Here is a 26,518-nt window from a genome sequence, read left to right as displayed (position 1 = left end):
ATTGAAATACACCAGGTTATTCCCCAATCTTTTAGCTACACAACACTATTTTTCAACGTAATCTCCATTCAATGCTACGGCCTTACGCCACCTTGAAATGAGGGCCTGTATGCCTGCACGGTACCATTCCACTGGTCGATGTCGGAGCCAACGTCGTACTGCATCAATAACTTCTTCATCATCCGCTTAGTGCCTCCCACGGATTGCGTCCTTCATTGGGCCACACATATGGAAATCCGACGGTGCGAGATCGGGGCTGTAGGGTGCATGAGGAAGAACAGTCCACTGAAGTTTTGTGAGCTCCTCTCGGGTGCGAAGACTTGTGTGAGGTCTTGCGTTGTCATGAAGAAGGAGAAGTTCGTTCAGATTTTTGTGCCTACAAACACGCTGAAGTCGTTTCTTCAATTTCTGAAGAGTAGCACAATACACTTCAGAGTTGATCGTTTGATCATGGGGAAGGACATCGAACAGAATAACCCCTTCAGCGTCCCATAAGACTGTAACCATGACTTTACCGGCTGAGGGTATGGCTTTAAACTTTTTCTTGGTAGGGGAGTGGGTGTGGCGCCACTCCATTGATTGCCGTTTTGTTTCAGGTTCGAAGTGATGAACCCATGTTTCATCGCCTGTAACAATCTATGACAAGAAATTGTCATCCTCAGCCACATGACGAGCAAGCAATTCCGCACAGATGGTTCTCCTTTGCTCTTTATGGTGTTCGGTTAGACAACGAGGGACCCAGCGGGAACAAACTTTTGAATATCCCAACTGGTGAACAATTGTGACAGCACTACCAACAGAGATGTCAAGTTGAGCACTGAGTTGTTTGATGGTGATCCGTCGATCATCTCGAACGAGTGTGTTCGCACGCTCCGCCATTGCAGGAGTCACAGCTGTGCACGGCCGGCCCGCACGCGGGAGATCAGACAGTCTTGCTTGACCTTGCGGCGATGATGACACACGCTTTGCCCAACGACTCACCGTGCTTTTGTCCACTGCCAGATCACCGTAGACATTCTGCAAGCGCCTATGAATATCTGAGATGCCCTGGTTTTCCGCCAAAAGAAACTCGATCACTGCCCGTTGTTTGCAACGCACATCCGTTACAGACGCCATTTTAACAGCTCCGCACAGCGCTACCACCTGTCGGAAGTCAATGAAACTATACGAGACGAAGCGGGAATGTTTGAAAATACTCCACAAGAAATTTCCGGTTTTTTCAACCAAAATTGGCCGAGAAAAAAAAATGTGTTGCATTACTTATTGAACTGCCCTCGTATTTATAACCCTGTATCCAGGCGAATACAGAAGGGTAAATCAAGTTTAAGTCCAAGAGTCAATAAATAATGTGGCGAAAGATTTATGCCGATTGCTTTGTTAAGATCTCACCGCCCATCACAACCAGCCGTGTTGGAAAACGCTGAGACAACATGCGATTCAAGAATACCAGTGCGGACTCTGAGAAATGAAAGAGCGTCAAAGGACATAGTGGGTTTCGGGAAGAGAGCTCAGCTATAAATGATTGTAATCAAAACTTTATCATCAGCCTTCGTATTGCGGGAGAACATAGACGGATCCTCGCAGGCCCGTTGACGGCTGCCGCCACAAGCAGCCCGTGGGCGCCGCGGTGCGGACAGCGGATCGGATCCCGTGCCGTCTATAACAGAGCGGCGGCGACCCTTTGATCTCGGCTGTCAGGCGGCGGACACTCGGGTGTCGCCGGCGCGGCGCCCCCGCGCGAGTCCTGGCTCTACACTTGCCTGCGGCCAGAGTCCGTCTCTGAGCGGGATAAACTGACCACGAGCCGCACACAGCAGAACGTCCTCTCTGTCGTCGTTTCAGTATTCACTGTGGCATGTGGTTGGTGCACCGTCTGCTGGTTTCTGTGAAAAGGAACTAAATACTGTCGTCGTGACGAATTGTAAGAGCTGCCAAAGCATTTGCTTGGAAAAATTTCCTGCGAACTTTCAAGGCTATTGAGGATGATGTTGACGTTTACACGGTTTCAGAACTTCCTGGAACACCGAAATGTATCTTTGTGGGTGCAGGTGATGGCTGAGGTGGATTTCTATTATTTATATTACTGTAGTACTCGATACCAATATTTATAAAAACTGTCGACAGTGATTTATGTCTGAATCATTCGACAATGTGATCACATGTAAGTAATTATTTCATTCAGCATGTGTTGTAACAAATAACAGTATTTCATTTGATCTATGGACAAGCGCAACGCTCATGTTTAACATAGAGTGATACACTAATGTTTAAGATAAAGAAAACAATTAAAAACGAAAGTGTCTGTTATTGATCCTAATAACAAATGGTTCAAATAACTCTTAGCACTATGCGACTTAACTTCTGAGGTCATCAGTCGCCTAGAACTTAGAACTAATTAAACCTAACTAACCTATGGACATCAAACACATCCATGCCCGAGGCAGGATTCGAACCTGTGACAGTAGCGGTTGCTCGGCTCCAGACTGCAGCGCCTAGAACCGCACGGCCACTTCGGCCGGCTCCTAATAACACTATGTACTTTCTTTATACTGTCGATTAAGTACGTAATTTGTAATTAATATGTAACTATCAAATTTTTATTAAAGATGTTTCACGTAAACCTTCATTAATCAGTTTTTAGTTATAAGTACAATAGTGTAGTAAGTTTTATTACGTCGTTTTACGTCTATAGCCCACAATATTCTTTCGTAAAATTTAATAAGATCTGAATGACTCCACACTATATCCTTTAACAGTAATTATCAAAGTTGTAAAAACAAATTTTTTGGTGAAAAGTACTGTGCTGATATTACAAAATTATCAAAACTGAAAAACGTTTGTGTCTCGAGAAAATAAAAGCGAGATTATAAATATGGGTGTTGTTCGCCATTTCGAAGAGCCTATGTTCAGCTTTCTACCTGTAAAGATACTGTTTGAGTGCCTGTGATTATCTTCCTACTAGAAAGATATTACGCCAGTCGTGTGAAGATGTTTGACATTTGACCCACTTCTCTGTTGCAGGTGTATGGTAAAAAGTTGATCAACTCTTAATGAATGACGAAAAAGTCGAAAAATAGTGTTTTGACTCATAGCGTAACAAAACCGAGCCGACCTTAGACAAAGAGCAGAAAGAAAGAGAGAAAGATAAATGAAACATATTTTGTTCGTCATCATATCTTCCCACTAGTAATTTACTAGCGCAAAATGGTGAATACTCATACCGAAAATACCACAGCTATCATTGTCAACAGGTCATAGTCTCGTGGCTGATTCTTGATCACGGGATCATCGGTTCGATTCCTTGTCGGGTCCGGGGTTTCTTCCGCTAGGGACTGAGCGTGTGTGTGTGTGTGTGTGTGTGTGTGTGTGTGTGTGTGTGTGTGTGTGTGTGCGTGTGTGTGTTTGCGCGTTTTGTAGTCATCATCATCATCGGCGTGCTAGTAGCTGAATTGGCGTGCACCAGTCGGGGTCTCCGGCAAACAAAGCCATACACACTTTTCCTTATTTTTCACTTTCTTCCAATGATATTTAACTTTGTCACATATTTATTTAAGTGTATACACTAGAGTCAACCGATAAAATGCTCCGTATATATCAGGAAGCAGTGTATCAGTTGACTATTCTAGGAATACGAGGATTGGAACTTAAATAGTGGCAACTATTTATTCAAAACAGATACAAAAGAGTTACATGTTTACACCTGTTACTGTCCTTCTAAGTAGTCGCCAGCGTTGTGTGGAACCCGTTTCCAGCGATGTGGAAGGCATAGTATACCGTTAGCAGAGCCTGTTCAGCTGATGGTGCGAGTGGAGCCGTATACTGCTTGCCGAATCTCTGGGACAGTTCTGAAGCGAATGCCACGAAGTGGTTCCTTCATCTTCGGAATCAAATCAAAGTCACAAAGACTTAAGTCGTATTACTGTTCGTTTTTAGAGCATCACCTGAGAGCAGCTTTGCGAAAGAAGTGGCGACACATTCTGCGCAACCAACCCATTATTTTGCACGACAATGCGCGGGCGCATACAGCGCTAGCTGTGGCTGCTCTGTTCGGTCGATGGGACTGGAAAGTGCTGTACCATCCACCATACTACCAGCCAGGTATTCCCGGTCATTTCGCAAAGACATTAATGTATACAGATGTGTCAATACATTTCACATGGAACAAACAGTCAAAAAAGCGGGAACCACGGAAGCGAGGTGTTCCGGTTGAAGGATACAACGGCCTATTCATGGAAAATACATTAGGCCGATTATACAAAGTCCATCCAAAGCAACGCGAATGTTTCTTCTTGCGTTTATTGTTGATTAGTGTTCCTGGACCGACGTCCTTCCAATACTTGCGAACAGTCAATGGCATTTTGTACGACACATATCATGATGCCTGTCACGAATTACATTTGCTGGAAGATGACAACCATTGGGATATTACACTGGCAGATGCAGCGCTGAGTTCCTCTCCTCATCAAATTCACCAATTATTCGTCATATTATTGACGACATGTTTTCCATATCAAGCTTCTGTCCTCTGGGACAAATATAAAGATTCCATGAACGACGACATTCTGCATCGCATTCAAATCGCTGATCAAGATCCCAATATCGATTTTTCGCCGGAAATATATAACGAGGCGCTAATAAAGATTGAAGATATTTGCATTCTGATTTCGAATATGCCAGTCATTCATTTTTGTATACCCTCACCTAACCGCCCAGCAACAGACATCATTAGCAGCGAGATTCAGCGCGAGCAACAGTTCAATGCGGTCTCTTTAACTACTTTCGTTGAAAATAATGGGCAACTACTCACCGATGAGCAAAAGAATGTATACGATCGAATTAATTTGTCAATTACAGCAGAACAAGGTGGATTTTTTTTTTTTTTTTTTTTTTTCCGTTGAACATTCACACAAATCCGGATGCAGTGTGCAAAGTAAAAAAGCATTCTGGTACGGCTAAAGTCTTGTAAAAATGCAAAATTATTATCTAATGAAAGATCTAAGTAATAACACCAGGCTTTTCGGTGGTGCCTTACTGCTGCTGTCCGGTGATTTTAGACAGACGTTGCCGGTCATTCCACGCGCTACATATGCGGATGAAATTAACGCATGTATAAAACAATCTATGGCGAAATGTCAGTACGTTACGTCTTAACACAAATATACGTATTCAGCTGCAAAACGATCCATCGGCACTATCATTCTCCGAGCAATTGCTCAACATTGGAAAGGGAACAATACCATTGCATGGAGACACACAATGCATCAAATTGCCAGACAATTTCTGCAACATGGTAAATACGAAAGATGCTTTGATTGAGAGCATATTTCCAGATTTACAAGCTAATTATATTAAGCATACGTGGCTTCGTGAACGAGATATTTTAGCAGCGAAAATATCGATGTTGACGCTATTAACTTCAAAATAAAAGTCATTTCCCGGCAGTGAGATATTGTTCAAATCGATCGACACTGTTACCGATCCTGACGAAGCGGTGAACTATCCTGTTGAACTTTTGAATTCGCTGGATTTAGCAGGAATACCACCACGTAACTTGCGATTAAAAATTGGTTCACCTATCATTTTGCTTTGGAATTTAAATGCACCTAAGCTATGCAACGGTACAAGATTAGTCATAAAAATTATGGGCAACGTTCTTGAAGCTACAATTTTGAACGGCAAATTTGAAGGTGAAGCTGTTCTCTTGCCATGAATCCCAATGATCCCTTCAGACTCACCCATTACAATTCACTTGACATTTGCCATGACTATTAATAAGCCACATGGTCAATGTCGATTTGTGGGTTGGATCTAGAAAATCCGGTCTTTTCACATGGTCAACTATATGTGGCGTGTTCTCACGTTGGAAAACCGTCAAGTTTATTCATTTATACTCCTCAGGAATTGACTAAAATTATTGTTCATTAACTTGTATTAAGATAAAATTAAACAAACATTATTTATTATAACACATTGTTTTTAGAAAAATTGATATTATTTCAACATAAAGAATAATGAAATAATTATATTATTTGTCTTTCATTTCATACTTTGTTTAATATCTTAATCGCTTGAAGTATCATGCACGACTGCCCATTAAAATTGCTACTCCACGAAGATGACGTACTACAGAGGCGAAATTTAACCGGCAGGAAGAAAATGCTGTGATATGCTAATGATTAGCTTTTCAGAGCATTCACACAAGGTTAGCGTCGGTGGCAACACCTACAACGTGCTGACATGAGGAAAGTTTCCAACCGATTTCTCATACACAAACAGCAGTTGACCGGCGTTGCTTGGTGAAACGTTGTTGTGATGCCACATGTAAGGAGGAGATATGCGTACCATCACGTTTCTGACTTTGATAAAGGTCGTATTGTAGCCGATCGCGATTGCGGTTTATCGTATCGCAACGTTGCTGCTCGCGTTGGTCGAGATCCAATGACTGTTAGCAGAATATTGAATCGGTGGGTTCAAAGTGTAATACGGAACGCCGTTCTGGATCCCAACGGCCTCGTATTACTAGCAGTCGAGATGACGGGCATCTTATCCGCATGGCTGTAACGGATCGTGCAGTCAACAGATGGGCACGTTTGCAAGACAACCATCTGCACGAACAGTTCGACGACGTTTGCAGCAACATGGACTATCAGCTCGGAGACCATGGCTGCGGTTACCCTTGACGCTGCATCACAGACAGGAGCGCCTACGACGTTGTACTCAACGACGAACCTGGGTGCACGAATGGCAAAAAGTCATTTTTTCGGATGAATCCAGGTTCTGTTTACAGCATCATGATGGTCGCATCCGTGTTTGGCGACATCGCGGTGAACGCACATTGCAAGCGTGTATTCGTCATCGCCATACTGGCGTATCACCGGCGAGATGGTATAGGGTGCCATTGGTTACACGTCTCGGTCACCTCTTGTTCGCTTTGATGGCACTTTGAGCAGTGGACGTTACATTTCAGATGTGTTACAACCCGTGGCTCTACCCTTCAGCCGCGTGGGATTAGCCGAGCGGTCTCAGGCGCTGCAGTCATGGTCTGTGTAGCAGGTCCCGGCGGAGGTTCGAGTCCTCCCTCGGGCATGGGTGTGTGTGTTTTTCCTTAGGACGAGTTAGGTTAAGTAGTGTGTAAGCTTAGGGACTGATGACATTAATAGTTATGTCCCATAAGATTTCACACACATTTGAACCTTTTCTACCCTTCATTCGATCCCTGCGAAACCCTACATTTCAGCACAATAATGCACGACCGCATGTTGGAGGTCCTGTACGGGCCTTTCTGGATACAGAAAATGTTCGACTGCTGCCCTGGCCAGCACATTCTCGAGATCTTTCACCAATTGAAAACGTCTGCTCAATGGTGGCCGAGCAACTGGCTCGTCACAGTACGCCAGTCACAATTCTTGATCAACTGTGGTATCGTGTTGAAGCTGCATGGGCAGCTGTACCTGTACACGCCGTCCAAGCTGTGTTTGACTCAATGCCCAGGCGTATCTAGGCCGTTATTACGGGCAGAGGTGGTATTTCTGGGTACTGATTTCTCAGGATCCATGCACCCAAATTGCGTGAAAATGTAATCATATGTCAGGTCTAGTACAAGATACTTGTCCAATGAATACTCGTTTATCATCTGAATTTCTTCTTGGTGTAGCAATTTTAATGGCCAGTAGTGTATATCTGCTCCTGGCTGGGTCACCTTACAATCCAGTATCTGATTTCGAAATCTCTGTCGGACCATGATGTAATCTAAATGAAATCTTCCCGTATCACCCTGCCTTTTCCTAGTATACCTCTCCTCTTACGGTTCAAAAAATGGGTCGAATGGCTCTGAGCACTATTGGACTTAACATCTATGGCCATCAGTCCCCTAGAACTTAGAACTACTTAAACCTAACTAACCTAAGGACAGCACACAACACCCAGCCATCACGAAGCAGAGAAAATCCCTGACCCCGCCGGGAATCGAACCCGGGAACCCGGGCGTGGGAAGCGAGAACGCTACCGCACGACCACGAGATGTGGGCTCCTCTTACGTTTTTGAACACAGTATTCGCTATTACTAGTTGAGACTTGTTACTGAACTCAATTAGGCTTTCTCCTCTCTCATTCCTTGTCCCAAGCCCCGTATTCACCTGTAACCTTCTCTTCTACTCCTTCCCCTACATCTGTATTCCAGTCCCCTATGACTATTAGATTTTCATCCCTCTTTACATATTGTATTAACTTTTCAATATCCTCATACACTTTCTCTATCTCTTCATCTTCAGCTTGCGAAGTCGGCATGTATACCTGAACTATCGTTGTCGGTGTTGGTTTGCTGTCAATTCTGCTAAGACCGGCCCTGTCACTAAACGCACTCTCTGCTCTAGCTTCCTATTCATAAAGAATCCCACTCCCGTTATACCATATGCTGCTGCTGTTGATATTACCCTATACTCATCTGACCAGAAATCCTTGTCTACTTTTCACTTCATTTAACTAACCCCTACTATATCTAGATTGAGCATTTACATTTCTCTTCTCAGATTTTCTAGTTTCGGTACCCCGTTCAAACGTCTGACATTCCCCACTCCGACTAGTAGAACGTTATCCTTTCGTTAATTATTCAATCTTTTTCTCATGGTAACCTCTCCCTGGGCAGTCCCCTCCCGGAGATCCGAATGGGGGACTATTCGGGAATCTTTTGCCAATGGAGAGATCGTCATGACACTTCTTGAATTACAGGCCACATGTTCTGTGGGTACACGTTACGTGTCTTTAATGCAGTGGTTTCCTTTGTCTTCTGTATCCTCATGCTGCTGATCATTGCTGATTCTTCCGTCTTTAGGGACAGTTTCCCACCCCTAGGACAAGAGAGTGTCCTGAACCTCTGTCCGCTCCTCCGCCCTCTTTGACAAGGCCATTGGCAGAGTGAGGGTGACTTCTTATGCCGGAAGACTTTGGCCACCAATGCTGATTATTAATCAAAACTCAAGATGCAGCGCGATTCGTATCCGTGTGAGGTACCGGGCTAGTTGTGGCACCCTGAAAATATTCTAAGTTCAGAGTTGGCATAGCCGCACAGGCCGCTCAGCAAGCCGGAGCTCGTCAGTGACCGCGTGATGCCGTATGTTAGCCGGAGCAAGAGGGGTAGCTCCAGCGCGTGGTCCAGGCCTACCGCGTGGTTGGGAATTCCATGTTGACGCTGTGACGAGGACTGTGCTTTGTGTCGATGAAGGAGATTTGTATACCGTGAGCGCTAAAGACGGTGGACTTTGTAAAACCATAACGGCAGACATTCCACAGTTCATGTAGCAATTAATAATAGCCAGAAGAATCATGATACCTTAAAAAGAAACATCTACATTACCATTATTTGCATGACGATTCTGTTGGTGTAACCAGATTTTTCAATATCTTCATTAGTTTAAAGTTTGGTATCTGACTGTAAATTATACAAGTAATACCCAGCAACGAATTTTCAAAATCTAAACGGTTCATCCGATTTTATCGATAGACATGTCTTTAGAAAGCTATTAGTGTAAACCTAAATTGGTATGAATTACAGGCATGTAACTTGAATAGTACATGAGTTATTGAGGTCAAAAGGGCCAATTACTATTGATCACGTCAGGCCATAAGTACTCCACAGTTACACGAAAAAAAACGGTAGCAGCGTACTTATAAATATACTTATTCGTCTACTTCTTTGTTTACATTCGATATATACTATTCGTGAAGAGATTGGTCAAATATTTACTGTGTTTTAGAAAGCACAGAGACATTAGGCTAATGGCGTATTTTTGTTCTCTTCCTTTGATATATGTTTATTTAATTTATTAATGTATTTAATAATGTGTGTTAGAGCGTGTATATGGTCCAGCTGTAAGAATATTTATTTAATTTTATGTTATTTAAATGTAAATCCAGTCTTTCTTATGTGTTTCAATATCTGAGTGTGCGTTGACTTGGAGAAAGGGTGGGATCATTCTAGCCAGTCACAGCGCTCGGTAATGGAGAGACTGTATGGAAGCGGTGGAGGAGCATGGAGTCAGACAGGAAAGAGGGAATGCTGGACGGGAGGCAGCGACGGTCGGTAGCAGGAAAGACTGATAGATAGAAATATTTCGTAGTGTCGACTTGTGCACTTGTGAGATTTCCATTATTTCTGCAGTGAAGATGTAGAATGCGTTTAGAAGTGAATATCTCGAAAGCTATGTTGTTGTTCATAACTAATTACGTGAAGTAGGAATCTATTGTTTCCTTGTTATTCAACTTATATTTTATTTAATTGCTGAGCCATCGACACCAATAAGTGTTTTACAGTAATAAATGGCATTCGAAAAGGTACTTCTGCTATCGTACTCATCATTTAAAGTCGTTAAAATAGTACCTGCAGATTTTATTTAATTGAAACCTTTCGTTTAAGAATTTCTGTGTCACATTCAAAATTCGTAATTGCCGAGTGATAGGAACTTTCGACCATTCTATTCACGTGTATATTCATATTGTATACTGTAGACTCATCAGTATATAGCTTATAATACGGCAACTACGTATCCCAGCCCCTAGACTACGAAACCAGCCAAAACTTTTAATATTTGAACTCTGAGGGTACGTAGTTGAGGGCAACTTATCACATTTTTTATTTGAAAGCCCTCACCCGGGAAGAAAGACATTTTGGTTATGAATCAAAGACGCTACTCCTACTAAGTTCAAACTTCGGACATTCCCCGCCTTATCTCATAGAATGCTATCCATTCGTTGATTATTTACTCTTTTTTTTTCTCGTGGACAACTTCGTAGTCTCCTTCTGGAGACTCGAATGGCGGTGGAGAGATAATCATGTCACTTTTTCAACTACAGGTCACAAATCCTGTACACACACATTATGTGAATTTAACGTAGTTGTTTCCGTTGCCTTCTGTACCCTCATGCCTTCTGGGGGACGTTTCCCATCCCTGGGGCAAGATGGTGCCCAAAACCTCTGTACACTGCTCTACCATCTTTGACAAGGTCGTTTGCTGCCTGGAGGTGACTTATTTTGTCGGAAGTCTTTGGCCTCCTTTGGCGATAATTTTTATCAAATTTTAAACAGTGGTGTGGTTTGAACCTAGAACTGAGAATGTTTTGCTTACTAGCCAAAAATGCTACTGTTAGACCAAGGGTTCAACATATAATAATGTGTACATAGACCATAGCTCTAGGGTGCCTTAAGTCAATACCACAGACCCCACGGAAGACCAGACCAATGCCCACTTTAGCATAATACGGCCCTCACCATCCTGCATCCGTGGCCTGGTACATGTTGCGAGCAGACGTTCGTCTGTACAACGACCCACTGAACATGACCATTCACCTAATGTCACAAAAACGTGATTCACCTCATCACGTAGCGACTTTTGATTGATACACGGTCTAGTCTCTATGATCCACACGTCTGTGGACCCTACAGCGGCCGAAGAAAGACTTAAATCCATTGTGACAAGCAAGAGCTGTTCGTGTTCAGCTGTAGTTCCCACAGCTATAGTTGTCATGCTAAAATACTAAGAAGCGATATGTTGTTGGCGTAACACATAATACTAGTCTGGAGGAAGGTCAATTGAAGACGTACATTTGTGGAAAGGTTCTGAACAGTGCTGAGAATCTGTAAAGAAAATTGCGAAGAAAATGTTAGTGCGACTGATTCTACGGTACTGCTGCACGCTTGATAGCAGTAATTTGAGGAATTCAGAGGTGGACGGCTTCGACTGTAACAAGTAGACGTAACCCATAAGAATATGTTGCTAAGGTGTTAACAGTAATCGTTGGATGTAAAGCAGCTTCGTTGTAGTGGAACTCGGTTGGGTGATTTCGTGACACTGTATTAGAGGAAGGATGTACGATGTTCCTGGTGCCAGTTAGTTAGTTAGTTAGTTAGTTAGTAGCGTTTTCGCCGGCCAGAGTGGCCGAGCGGTTCTAGAAGCTACAGTCTGGAACCGCGCGACCACTACGGTCGCATGTGCGAATCCTGCCTCGGGCATGGATGTGTGTGATGCCCTTAGGTTAGTTAGGTTTAAATAGTTCTAAGTTCTAGGGGGCTGATGACCTCAGAAGTTAAGTCCCATAGTGCTCAGAATCATTTTTTTAGTTGCGTGATCCTTGATCAATCGCACGATATGGTAGCCGTTATGATGTGGAACATGTGTAATGCGCAAGAAATGTACATATGAAACAAGAGTTTTTAATATATATATATATATATATATATATATATATATATATATATATATATATATATTACAATACAGGGTTAAGGCTGAATATTTCTATTATATACCCCATTACCTTAAATGGCACGAAATAAGCATATACTATATTTATAGATTTATTTATTCCTATTCAAGAATTCATCTATGGTATAGAAGGAGCTGTCAAGGGGATATGATTTAAATTTATTTTTGAAGCTATTACTGCTGTCTGTCAGACATTTTATTTCATCTGATAATTTGTCGAAAATTTTTATAGCAGCATATTTTACCACATTCTGTGCCAAGTATATGTTGAGTAAAGGATAGTGTAAGTCTTCTTTCTGGCATTATAATCATATGTGACTGTTGTTTTTGAACTGGTCCATATTGTTGAGAACAAATTTCATTAGTGAGTAAATGTACTACGAGGCTCTTGTAAGAATTTCCAACCTTTTAAAAAGATGCCTACATGATGTGCGATCATGAACACCAGACATTATTCTAACCACTTTCTTTTGAGCATCGTATGACATCAGAGAGTGAAAGTATGCAAAGCATGTCAGCTTACCAATTTCTATATTCTCAAAATTGGCAATTATTCTGATGGCAAAAGTTGCTGAACCTAGTTGCTTTAGAAGATCGAAAATATGAAGTTTCCAATTAAGATTCTCATCTATATGTACACCCAAAAACTTAATTGCTCTACCCCGTCTACTGACTTCTGTTGATGTGTTATATTTATTGAAGGAACGTGCAGCGGAAAATTGGATGTACTGTGTTTTTTCAAAGTTTAGTGCAAGCCCATTTGCAGAAAACCAATTAATGACTTTTCCAAAGACCTTATTTGTATCATTTTCAGTTGGAGTTCCTTTTACAGGATTAATAATGATGCATGTATCATCAGCAAACAGTGTCAGTTCAGCTTCCTGTTTGCGATACGAAGGGAGGTTGTTCACATATATCAAGAACAAAAGGGGACCCATGATTTAACCCTGTGGAACACCTAATGTAATTTCACCCCAGTTAGATGAAGTGGCAAACTTACTTACATCACTTGACCCATATAAGGAAACCTTTTGCTTCCTTTTCTGTTGGTATGAGTTAAACCACTCAAATGCTATTCCATTTATAACATAGAATTGTAATTTCAGTAACATAATGTCATTGTTCACACAATCATATGCTTTGGACAAGTCACAAAAAATTCCTATTGGTGACATTTTACTATTTAAAGACTCTATTATGGGGATAGTGAAATCGTATATTGCTGTCTCAGTGGAACAGCATTTTTGAAATCCGAACTGTGATTTTCTAAGTATCCCATTAATGTTGAGATGGCTAACCACTCTTGAGTACATTATTTTCTCGAAGATTCTTGAAAATGCTGAAAGTAATGACACTGGCCAATAATTATTGACATCTGTGATGTCCCCCTTTTTCTAGAGAGGCCTGTCTGGGAAAATATTTTGAGTTAGAGATGCATTACATATGTGACTCAGAACATCAGCTGTAATTGCTCCACATTGTTTCAATATCTTATTAGAGATGTCATCTACTCCGACAGAACATTTATTTTTCAAAGATTTAATAATTTTACTTAGGTCACAAGAGGTTGTTAGGTGAAACATTATCAGACTCAATATTTTCAAAACAGGCTCTTCCATGTACTGCATGGGTTTTCCTTTTGAACTGTTCTCACCAATTTTTTCTCCTACACATAAGAAATGGTTGTGTACTGTTGGTTAGAATGGTTTCATTATCTTTAACAGTAATACCACCTACCCCAGTGGTTAATTTTCCTGTCCTTTATTGCTGAAGTTGTTAATTTCTTCTCTGACATACGTATTTCTTGATTTCCCTACAACTTTTCTCAGTATGTTACAATACTTTATATAGTGTAAAACTACTTCTGGATCTTTACTGGTTCTTGCTGTCTCATACAGTTTTGTCTTTCTTTCTGAAGACACTTTAATACCTGTAGTAATCCAAGGTTTCTTTGAAAATTGTGTAGTGTTACATTTAGTAACTTTCTTTGTGAAACAATGTTCAAAAAGGGATATTAACTTATCAAGAAATATGTTGCATTTATCATTAGCATTTGGCTCATTATATACATCTCCCCAGTTAACATTTATTAAGCTTTTTCTGAAGTGCTCTATAGATACCAGGTAGAGCGACTTCACACTTTTACTTAATAGTTTCCAAACTGTACACACTGTTAGATTTTGTCAGTTGATCAGTTGTGCATCATGGTCTGACAGTCCATTTACCACAGGGAAAGCATGTGTTTGTTTTATATCCTCTTTCTGTACATATACATTCTCTATTAGCATGCTAATGTCTTGAGCTATATGTGTAGGGAAATTGATCACTGATTCTAAGTTATATGTTGTTAGTAACACTTCTGCTTCACTTTTCCTATCAGAAAACCACACAATAACCCTGTGTTCAGTGTGGAGCAGCGCTGGCGTGAGTGGACTGCTGTAGCCTGTTGTGGGGTTGTGTACCACTGTGGGCTATGGCGGCGGCAAAGCCTCTCAGTCGTTTCTAGGTCCACAGTTCCATACAGTTTAATATAATACAAGACAATACATTCTTATTGCAATGAAAACAGCTGAAAAGGGACCCGGTACCATGAGGAACCTCAGCAGACATACGAAGCAACGTGGTTGTAATTTCAAACAAACGAAACCTTTCAATGAATCGAAAATACGAACATTAACTGTGGTTGTGAAAATATTTTATTGCTCCAAGAGATTATGTGCAGATCGGACAACCTCACGTGATGGGTCTTAATTTGTCTTCGATGCTGCACAATAATCGTCAGTGGTGTAGTTACTTAAGAAGTCCAAAAAGTAATTCAGTGAAAGCGTTTCCTCACATTTAGTTGCGAAAGAGTATTTGAATACCACCAATGTTCAGAGACGTGTTTATCACACATGGATATGACCATCTATTTTTTCACATGGTTCTGAACTTATCAGGAAGGAACATTCACTTTCATTACAATCTGACTAAATAGGAGGTCTGATAAGCATTACACAGGTTAAACATTAGTATCACCCAAGTATACCAGTCAGCATATTGAAACCGCATTTCTGTATCAAGTGTCCGAAAACTAGCGCTATTGTCCTCACAATACAAAAAGCCGAACCGAAATTGACTTCCTGTTGCGACTACATTGATTCAGACTGAGATTGTTTTGGTGAGCACTCTGTTTGGCTTCTGCTGTCCAAATAACTTGAGCTTTGAGAGCCCTCACACGTGCCTCTAATCAGAGATACTGTTGTGCATAGCAAGACAGCGGAGGGTGTCAGAACTATTACACCTTTCAATATAACAGAAGACTGGAATGCAGCGCACTTGCACAATCATGAAAGAAGTCAGTGAGAATAGACGACGCCAATCAGAATGAAGATCTCATGCTCTCGTTACTCGAGCTCACGTATAACATGTCGTGAGTATATGTTCAATTTTTAGGTGGAGAACTGATTCAAAGGACGTGATAGGCGTTAAGCCCTAAAGGAAGGGGATCAAATGTCAACACTACGATTTAACACAAGAGCATTTACATTTGATTTTAAGCTATTTACGCAAGTGAAAAAGGAGTGGAGCAGAAAAATACATTCACATTCTCTGCATTACGAAATTGCTGTGGGAAATTCAATCAACATCCTGCAGTACAAACGGTTCCATTATTATTCTCTCTGAGTTATGCATTTTCATGATAAATTTTGTTCTTTACGCGATTTCCTGTATACTTTTAGATTATATTTATTCGACCCTTTCCATCATTAGCTTTAAACACCCCCAGCTGTTTAGCAGTGATAAAGAATAATATCTTTGGTGATGACCTTCCTATTTTATTCAGCCTTAGACTGAATAGATTCATTAATTTTAGAATGAGGAACACTTCTATATACTGATATAATTTTTATTATACTATGATTATTTTTTATGAAACTTATTTCTATTTACTCTGGTGAACCACTAAGTATATTATAAGTGTACGTAACAAAGAAATTCTGTAAAATTTCGTATGTTTACATAATAAACATCGACTGAACGATATTTTGCAGCACTGTCTGCCACTGGATAGATTAAGATTTCTCTTTACTTTGCTGTCATTACTGTGTAGTCGAGGCTGACAAGCTATTTTCAATTGACTGTGTGAAAAATATATCAGATGTAAAATAGTTAAATTACAAAATACAAAGCAACTGCCGGTTGACGAATGTTCGATTAGAGGAATAACACAAAGTGCTTCTTGAAAAACACTAACGTAGTATGACAGTTAGGACTGTAACAGTGTGCTAGTCTACTTGAAATGGAACCCTGTGGCCAACTGATGAGACATAAAAGTGGACGAAAACATTTGCTCGGTGTGTGGTTCTAATAATATTACAAGACTTTTAGCGAAATATGGAGAGAAAGAAATATTACTGTTTCTTTACTCTGTGTGGGCAACGGCCTTGCCGCAGTGGATACACCGGTTCCCGTGAGATCACCGAAGTTAAGCGCTGTCGGGTGTGGCCGGCACTTGGATGGGTGACCGTCCAGGCCGCCATGCGCTGTTGCCACTTTTCGGGGTGCACTCAGCCTCGTGATGCCAATTGAGGAGCTACTCGACCGAATAGTAGCGGCTCCGGTCAAAGAAAACCATCGTAACGACCAGGAGATCGGTATGCTGACCACACGCCCCTCCTATCCGCATCCTCAAGTGAGGATGACACGGCGGTCGGATGGTGCCGATGGGCCACTTGTGGCCTGAAGACGGAGTGCTTTTACTCTGTGTACAGCGTTCATAATGGAGTTATATCTGCATCCATCAGATTGCCTGTACCTTGGATATTTCAGATCATGTGTCATAGCATAATTCCTCTCAAAGCGATGGAGTTCATCATTTGTGAACCACTACATAACAGAGATCATGTAGCGGCTTAAAGTCTCGGATAAACCATATTATGATACCATGAACAATGTCTACGTCTGTCTTCCATTGAATTCACTGACAGACAGCGTCAACTTTAAATGTGTGTGATTTATCAGGAACAGAAGACTTAAAAACCAATCAGAAATTAGAGAACTGTCTGTACTATATGTTAGGTACAATGAAAATTTTTCTGAGGCACTGCATGGTTTTAGGTTATGGGCTTAAAGCATTCGTTCCTGAACCGTTCAGGTATCTACAGTATTCATACCATCGTTATTTTGGGCTTTAAGGTCAGCAGGTAACGGTAATTACGACACAAGGCGGTCAGAAAATGGCATTCGTGAACAAACTTAAAAAGGATTTCCTACCATCTATTGCATTTCTGTAACAAGAACGACGAATAACCGTGTGTCTCTGAAATAGTAATTCCCTCTGAAGAAAAAAATAGCCGAAGATGACAGTAAAAAAGATGGAAATACAAGTTTCTTTCTGACTCTCTTGACTGTTTGTAGATAGCTACTGGTGTCGCAAATTAAAAAGCAAGAAATATAAATAGATAAGAAATTACTGCAATATGACGGGTGGTTTATGGTAACAGAAATTAATCATCAGATTAACTAATTTGTTGCTACCCGAGCACCAGAGGGCAACAACACAATCGTACATTAATTGAGCGGTTCTGCTGCTAACATAAGGGATCTGGTTATCCACTGTTACGTTGGTCCATTCTGAAATCTTTTACATAAAAAAATCACAGAATAATGAAAGATTAATAAATAAATTACAATCGCCTAAATAAATGTATGTTATTGAACGTAAAGATATAGTAATAGTTCGTTAGGACAATGATATACCCCGACAACATTGCTAACATCCAATCTCAAATTTTATTTAGTCCAAGAAAAACAAGTGATTTTTGTCGGTGGCCGTACAGAGTGTAATATTATACACAGCGAAACAAATACGATACAGCGTCGCTATCAAAGCATGCCGAGTGTACGCTGGCAATGTTGAACTTGTGCCAATGGCATCGCGCAGCGCTTCAGATCTTTAATCTACACTAATTCCCACATCCAAATTGTTCACTCCAGTCTATTTGGGATAACTACTCCATCAAAGCACAAGCCATTAACAAATTCCTGTGCTAGCACTCAATAATTATACATTATTAATGTTGCGAAGAGATGCACTAAGTTGTCAAGCTGAATATCACCCCATCACTTAACACATGCAGCTCACAAGCCGCACTAGAACACCGAAAATAGACCCCAATACATCCTCTGCTCACTTATTTAAAATCTTTCTCATGTGACTGACAACGTTACTCAAAAAATAATTGCATGCCTGAGCACAATTTCATGAATATGTCTCTTTATAACTTTTACAAAGCCTAAATATGTTAAGTATACATCTTTGAACAATTCCAAATCAATATCATTTCTTTTTAGTTTCACCATTGCACATAATCTACATTAAACTACATTTTGTACTTCCCACCAACTGAACGGTTATAAGTAGTCAACTGAGTATATTATTTGCGGTGGTCCCTCAACATGTTATTCAAACTAATATTGCATAAACACTGATTCAAAAATGTCTTATTAAATAAACATAAACAATTCGAAACAGTAAGCTAAATGTTTATTCAGAAGCTCATCTTTTCGAGAAACTGAAGAGAGCCTTTGGCACTCTTAAACAATTATATTATTATCTAGTTTGTTTTTGGTTATATTAAATATGCTCATTTTATATAACATTTCATACTCTTTCAAATGGGGTATCATGTGTAGTTTGTAACTTACGTGACTTTTACTTATAATCCGTCTTGATAGCAAAATTGTTTACTCACATAACAGATTTCGGTTCCTCTGAAACCATCTTCAGATTTGAACTGACAATGATACTAATTTACTATTTCACAAATGCAAGCCTATTTCGTCCTACCCGATCAACATCAAATATACCAGAACATACGTGCAATTTCGGTTACAGGAGTAACCCGTCCACACTCAGCAACCTTCACACGCTGCGTCACATTAAATTGGTTGGCAGAAGGCACGTCATTTATATTAATTATAAAACTCTTGCCGACAGGTGGCGCCCGGTACATTTGTTACATTACATATGCACATACTGTATTAAGTAGATTTTTCGAATTTGCTTTTATCTCTAAAAATACTTAGTTAAGATCTATAGTTGTCAAGGTAAAAATCTATGCTTGTCAAAACTAAAATACACAATAAAATTATCGTTTTTCTACGATCGAGAATAAAGGGCTATTTCTATATCCATGAGGCTGGTGTAGACTTGTTTTCTTCCATGGCCTGTTTCCGTGGTTCCCGCTATTTCGGTGTTGTGCCGCGAGCCGTTCAGTCGTCTGATGTCCATCGACTTGGGTAAGACGGCCGTGCAGGAGGGCCCCGTCAACGACGCTAGGCGCTGCACGCATCTTCCAGCTGTTTCAACGTGCACCATCTCTCATCCTTCGGCTTGGACTTCTACACGTAACAGAGATCATTTCAGTAAGCCGTCATAAATACTAAAATAGGCATTATGATTGAACTTGCTTTGCTCGTTGAGGATTAAATCAGGGTCTGTCTTTCTGTGGACGTACATTTCAACTTCTTCTACAACGTTAAGAAATCGTCCCTTATAAGCTGTATGTAGGATTTCTAAGTTTTGTTCAATGTTCGTGACTGAGTGCTTTAAAGCACAATCCTACATCGAGATCCACCCCATGGACGTCGGGAATGAAGTTGCGCATCATGCAGCCTATTGCGCACATTTTGCTTCGTAACAACACGTCCAGTGGCTGCACGAAAAGCAATATTCAACACGGTGGCGTTGCTATCAGCGTTCCTCCGAGCCATAATACGTACGTAGCGGTCATGCACTGCAGCAGTAGCCCTTCGGTGGCCCGAGAGAGGCATGTCATCGACAGTTCCTGTCTCTCTGTATCTCCTCCACATCCGAACAACATCGCTTTGGTTCTCCCCAAGACGCTTGGACACTTTCCTTGTTGGGAACCCTTCCTGGCACAAAGTAACAATGCGGATGTGATCGAACTGCGGTATTGACCGTCTAGGCATGGTTGAACTTCATCTAGTGGAATGACTGTAAGTGATCGGCTGTTGGACCCCCTCCGTCTAATAGGCGCCGCTCATGCATCCAAAAAGTAAAAAAAGAAGAGAAACTATAAAAGCTACGAAACAACAAAGCACAAGTGTAACTGTTCTGTGTGTGGTAGTGTGACTCAACGTACATGTATCTGGCTCGGTTCTTCCTCAATACGACAAGATATTTTAATCACCATTTACAATGAACTAATTGAAAAACCACAAATACTATAATTGCACATAGAAAACAGAATTATAAGTCTAATACATGAACACGAGCCAGATGCTTTGTTGACTGTACCTGTGACCAAGAGGCATTGTCAGTAAAGAAATCTGTAATACTTTTTTTTTACCTCACTATATATTGACGAAAAATACACTGTGATCATTGCAACATCTTCCATCTATACATTACACCAACCGAACAGCATCTACTCTCTCGCTCAACAGAACAACAACTGCCCTCGACATCCTCTGAACTACTACTGCCCTCGACAACCTCTGAACTACTACTGCCCTCGACAACCCCTGAACTACTACTGCATCAGTGGAGGCGGCGGAATAACAATCTTTGGCGCAATCTCTGGCGCTGTGACTCAGTGTAGCCACCTTTCACAATTTCGATTGAAAAAATGTGGTATTTGTTTGGGGACATCGTGGAATATTCCCACTTTGGCCCCTATAGGTCCATGAAGTTCCTATAGGTGACACCGCTATACGTAGGCCTCAAAATGGCGTCTGTAACGGAGCAGAATCCCAGACAGAGAACTGTCACTGAGTTCCTTCTGTAGGAAAACCAGAGCATAGCAGATATCCACAGGCGTTTGCAGAATGTCTACGGAGACCTGCCGCGAAACAAAAAGACCGGTGAGTCGTCCGTCATCGTCCAGGAAGGTCGCACAGTGGCACAAACTTGTCAGACCTCCCGTGCACCGGACAGCCGCACCCAGCTGTAACACCTGCATTCTTGGATCGTGCAGACACTCTCGTTCGTGGTAATTGACGGATCACAATCAGACGTCCCGCGTGTCATCTGGTCGTCTCTGTTGTTAGTACTGACACACACATCCACTGATGGAGTACTCGAAGGTGTGTTGCTGCTCGGTTCCTCACCGCCAAACAGAAGACCGTAAAGAGCAACGAAGGACCATATGTGGGAAATTCGTTGCACATTACCACGCTGTTCGTGACATTTTTTTGTCCGATATTGCCACAGGCGGTGAAACAAGGGTTCATCACTTCCAACCAGCGGGTCGGAGAGGCCGTGCGGTTCTAGGCGCTACAGTCTGGAACCGCGAGACCGCTACGGTCGCAGGTTCGAATCCTGCCTCGGGCATGGATGTGTGTGATGTCCTTAGGTTACTTAGGTTTAAGTAGTTCTAAGTTCTAGGGGACTGATGACCTCAGAAGTTGAGTCCCATAGTGCACAGAGCCATTTTTGAACTTCGAACCGGAAACGAAACGCTAATCCATGGAATGGCGCCACACTGCCTCTCCTCCGAAGAGAAAGTTAAAAGGCGAATCTATAACCGTAAAGTCATGGCGACTGTCTTTTCGGGATATGAACAGCTCATTACGTTTGATGTTTTCTCTCATGGTGTAACGATCAACTCTGTAGTGTGTGTGCTATCCGCAGAAAATTCAAGAAACGACTTCAGCGTGTTCGTCGCCACAAAAATTCTAACGAACTTCTCCTTCTGCGTGACAACGCAAGATCTCACTCAGCCAAGAGGAGCTCACAAAACCTCACTGGACTATTCTTTGTCACTCACCCTACACCCCGGATCTCTCATCTTCCGACTTCCATCTGTTTGGCCAAAGGAAGTATGCACTCGGCAGGAAGCAGTACGTGGATGATAGGGAGCTTATTGATGCAGTGAGTCGTTGGCTCCGGTGTCGACTGGTAGAGTAGTACCATGAGGGCATACAGGCCCTGCCCCTCACATTAGGGTGACGTAGGCCGAGTAATGTGGCGTAAAGCCATCCCAGTGAACAGAAATTATGTTGAAGAATAGGTTCTGTAAACAAAAGTGTGTGGCGTATGGGATCCTGAATAAAACCAGTCTGCTTTTATAAAAACAAAGATGTATTTCATTACTTACTGAACGCCCCTCGTGTTACACATTGCAGTTACTTTTAACACGGAATGTATGAAACAACGTTAGTTATAGTTTTCTTTGGCTTATTCTCCGTAACGAACATCTACGTTTGGATACTCTGTGACATGCTTACACTTAGATGATGATTAGTTATAGCTGCGATTTCAAGTCTGACACATTATTCTCTTTTACAAGGATACCTATTTGGTTCTGTTGATATTCATCAGTTCAGATGGGACAGTAATTATATGGATTACCATATTTATACGATACGCTATCACGTCTAATTAATATTTGACCATTAGTAGGTGTTAATTTGTACCACCTATGTGATACTGCACCCACCCACTCCCCCACCCTCCCCTCCCTCCCCATGAACCATGGACCTTGCCGTTGGTGGGGAGGCTTGCGTGCTTCAGTGATACACAGCCGTACCGTAGGTGCAACCACAACAGAAGGATATCTGTTGAGAGGCCAGACAAACGTGTGGTTATTGAAGACGGACAGCAGCCTTTTCAGTAGTTGCAAGGGCAACGGTCTGGATGATTGACAGATCTGGCCTTGTAACATTAACCAAAACAGCCTTGCTGTGCTGGTACTGCGAACGGCTGAAAGCAAGCGGTAACTACATCCTTAAGTTTTCCCAAGGGCATGCAGGTTTACTGTATGGAAACAACACATGTATAACTGATTGGATGTTATGGATTTACAGTTTTTGCATGGTTTGTTTTGATGCATACATATACCATACCAGTAGTTATCACAAAAAAGACGATTAAGGGCAGACGTAGGGCAAAACAGTGAAGATATTCTAATTTTTATTACTTAATTTATTAGGTTTATGTCTTAAGAATGGCATTTCAAAGTTTCATAATCGATATCTGCCTTAAAATAGGTTTTAAACCATTTTCTGTGGCGTTCTGCGCTTGCTACTCCCCTTTTTCCATTCCTCTTTGCGCTACCCATTTTTTGTGTTAAATTCGCGTCGGATGTGTTGAAAAGCGAATGGTAGCAGACCTCTCAGACAGAAGAAAGAAATGAAGGGCAAGAATTCAGAAGATGGAAAGCAACTAGGAGGTGCTAACAGACTGACAAACAAAGAAATTCTCACGTTACAATTGTATTATGATAAAGCCACCAGGGACAATGGACGCATGGTGGAAACAATGCGGCAAGGGGTGGGGGGCAATATTCTTCCACAATCTTTTGACGGAAGAAAATCTACAGCACTTCGTCTGCGGCACATCGTGGTGTAAATACCTTCAGGAAGAAGTCAGTGGAACGCCACAAACGTGGTTTTGCACTTGTTGTTTTACATGTCATAAAGCCTACTTTCCGATAGCTAACCGATCCTGAACTGTTAAAAAAATATGAATGTGGGCTGCAATCACATTGTGGTATATGCGTGCATTGTCCAGAACAGTATTCGTATCCTCAGATATTGTGAAGACAACTGCATGTGAGGCCTTTCTAGTGTTTAATAATGGAAATATAGGTAGCATTAAATGCCTACAGGGACAGCATCCCATTCAAGTGTATTCATACAGAAGGTATATAATCAGAAGCGTGGATGAAACACGACTTGACAAGGCCCAAGCAACGAAAGAAAATGTGCAAAAGGTAGCTAAACAAAGAAGGCAGGAGAAAACAGTACTCCAGAAAGACAAAGAAGAGAATGAAGATTAGGGACATGGATAGAATTAGTGACCAATTGTATAGCAATACTACTAAAAATTAATATAAAAACTTTAAATGAGGTCTGAGATAGAACGATATTTCTGGGATATAGTGTACATTTTCTCAAGAACTCTGAAAGCTAAAATTCTGAAATTTGTCGTAGTTCTTAACAATCACTTAAAAAGTATTTTTCTGCGGCACTTTTTCTTTATCTTGTATCTGAGAAAAGTTCTTCTTTACAGTATGAGCAAATAGAGGAGTCTCGGTTAACATAAAACTGAAACATTAATTTGAAAGTATCTATGAAATTATCCAAAAATCTGTTGCACGTATACAATTGAAAGAAAAACAGCCCTCGGTCACTATTTTTAACAAATTAACCTGGTTTCGACACTGCTAGGAGTGTCTTCCTCAGAATATAGATCAAAGAATGGTCTAAATTCTATAACATGGTCACAGAATTATGACTAAAGACGTATGCTAGGGTATAAGTACGGAATCATCGTAAAAGACTGGCAGTACTTTACAACCTGCACCACACAACTACGAGCAGCCCTTAGTGGCTTGCCATCACAGTTTTCTTTATCTTAAATATCTTTGTGACTAATGCCCTTTTGGCATTTTTATTATTTTATAAATGACATATAAGTACTGCCAGTCTTTTACGATGATTCCGTACTTATACCCTATCATACGTTTTTAGTGTTAATTCTGTGACCATATTATATAATATAGACCATTCTTTGATTGATATTCTGAGGAAGACACTCCTAGCGGTGCCGAAACCAGGTTAATTTGTTAAAAATAGTGACCGAGGGTTGTTTTTCTTTCAATTGTAACTATTCATGGTCTTAACGTGCAGCTACATACCAATAAATAAATAAATTGTTGCACATATATTGCCAGCCTTCTGTATAGACGTAAGCTGTAAATTTTCTGTTTTAATGTTTGATTGGTTTATGAGAGAAGGTACGTTATATCTACAATGGTTATGAAAAATTCAAATCCTTTTGATACTGAATGTTCACGAGCGCTACAAACAAAACCTACACAGAATATCGTGCACTATGTTGCGCCTAATAGTTTCTAGTTTTAACATTTTAACTGTATTACTGAAGGAGATATCGATGGTAACATGTCAGTATGCATTTTGTCCTATGTCTGCCCTTAAACAGCCTCTTTGTATCGAAACTTAAACACTACTGGCAGAATCGTTCTCCACTGCTGTCAAGCTTCATTCCCTTCAGCGTATCATAAATCAACGCGTGGGACGGGCGGGCCAGTCGAATTGCCTTTCATGAATACTAGCATGATAAGTGTAAATGTAAATACAATCGCGGCTATTGCAGATTCTCGCGCCGGGAACCTGGTGTCTGCACCGCTGCCGAAATCCTGCCAGCGGCAGCGACAATCGGTGTAAGCGGCGGGCCACGCGACATTATCAGACGGTGCAGGCTGCGTCACGCCGTGCCGCGGGCGCCTGCACAATTGCCCACCATTCAGCGCTCCCCTGGGTACGGAAGCGCGTGTGTTGCCGGCAGATTCTGGGTCTGTATGTAGGAAGCCACCCGCTGCCTGCATGATTCATGGCTGGCCAGCCGGCGACGTGCCCCCAGTCCAGCCAAGCGGGCGCAGATAGCCGCTCGTGTGTCTCTGTGTGTAGCTGCAGCCGCTCTGATAGCCGGCTGCAGCACACACCGCACCCCTACGTTTTAATTGTTCCGCCGTTTTTCACGTGGCCGGCGAGCGTTTTTACACGTCCTAGAGTCTCACAACGTGACGAATAACCAGATGCGTCATTCTGAAGCGCTGGAATTACCGGTGAACTGCGAAAATTTATGATACGTACATACTGCAGTCAGTGGTCGCAGTTTAGCGACGTAAATAATCAGGAGCTATTGCGCTTGTGGTTTAACGTCACACTGATTCATTCACAAACGTTACCTCAAGCGTTTGCAACAGAAACATTTTCTACCAGAACGAATTTTCACTGTGTAATATCTCATCTTCGAGTCAAATATGGGCCGCGAGTGCGCATTTATCTGCTTGTGATGCTGAAGACAAGTTTACGACAACATGACCATGAAGAGATTGCATTCAACCCAGCTACAAAATCATATTAAAGGGTCAGAACAGTTAGGAAAATCACATAATATTACAAATAAAATAACGAGGCGTGTTTTTTAGGTAAGTACCGTTTTGAAATTAAAAAAGACGTGCTAAGATATCTCAATAATTTTATTTTTACTGAAAGCCTGTACTTTAATCTACGCACTGACGCCATTACAGTCTGATTCTTCCTTGCTTACGTTGTGTACTGAGTGTTTAAGATACCTTCGATAATCGTGAGCGCCGCCGACTGTGAAGTACGGGCTGTTATAAGATTTCTTAGTGCTAAAGGCCTAAAAGCGATCGATATTCATTGTGAGATCTGTTCAGTTTACGGAGAAAACATTATGAGTGATGGAATGGTAAGAAAGT

The 26,518-nt window shown here is 41.4% G+C and overlaps 1 pseudogene; it reads left to right on the top strand.

The window, feature by feature from the left end:
- Positions 1 to 16,674: 16,674 nt before the first annotated feature.
- On the top strand, positions 16,675 to 16,792 carry LOC124546208 (annotated as a pseudogene).
- The last annotated feature ends 9,726 nt before the right edge of the window (positions 16,793 to 26,518 follow it).

Source organism: Schistocerca americana, chromosome 8 (genome assembly GCF_021461395.2).
Source record: "Schistocerca americana isolate TAMUIC-IGC-003095 chromosome 8, iqSchAmer2.1, whole genome shotgun sequence".
In the NCBI taxonomy this organism is placed as follows: Eukaryota; Metazoa; Arthropoda; class Insecta; order Orthoptera; family Acrididae; genus Schistocerca; species Schistocerca americana.
The sequence above is the reverse complement of the archived record's forward strand: the minus strand, read 5'-3'. Positions and strand labels throughout refer to the sequence as shown.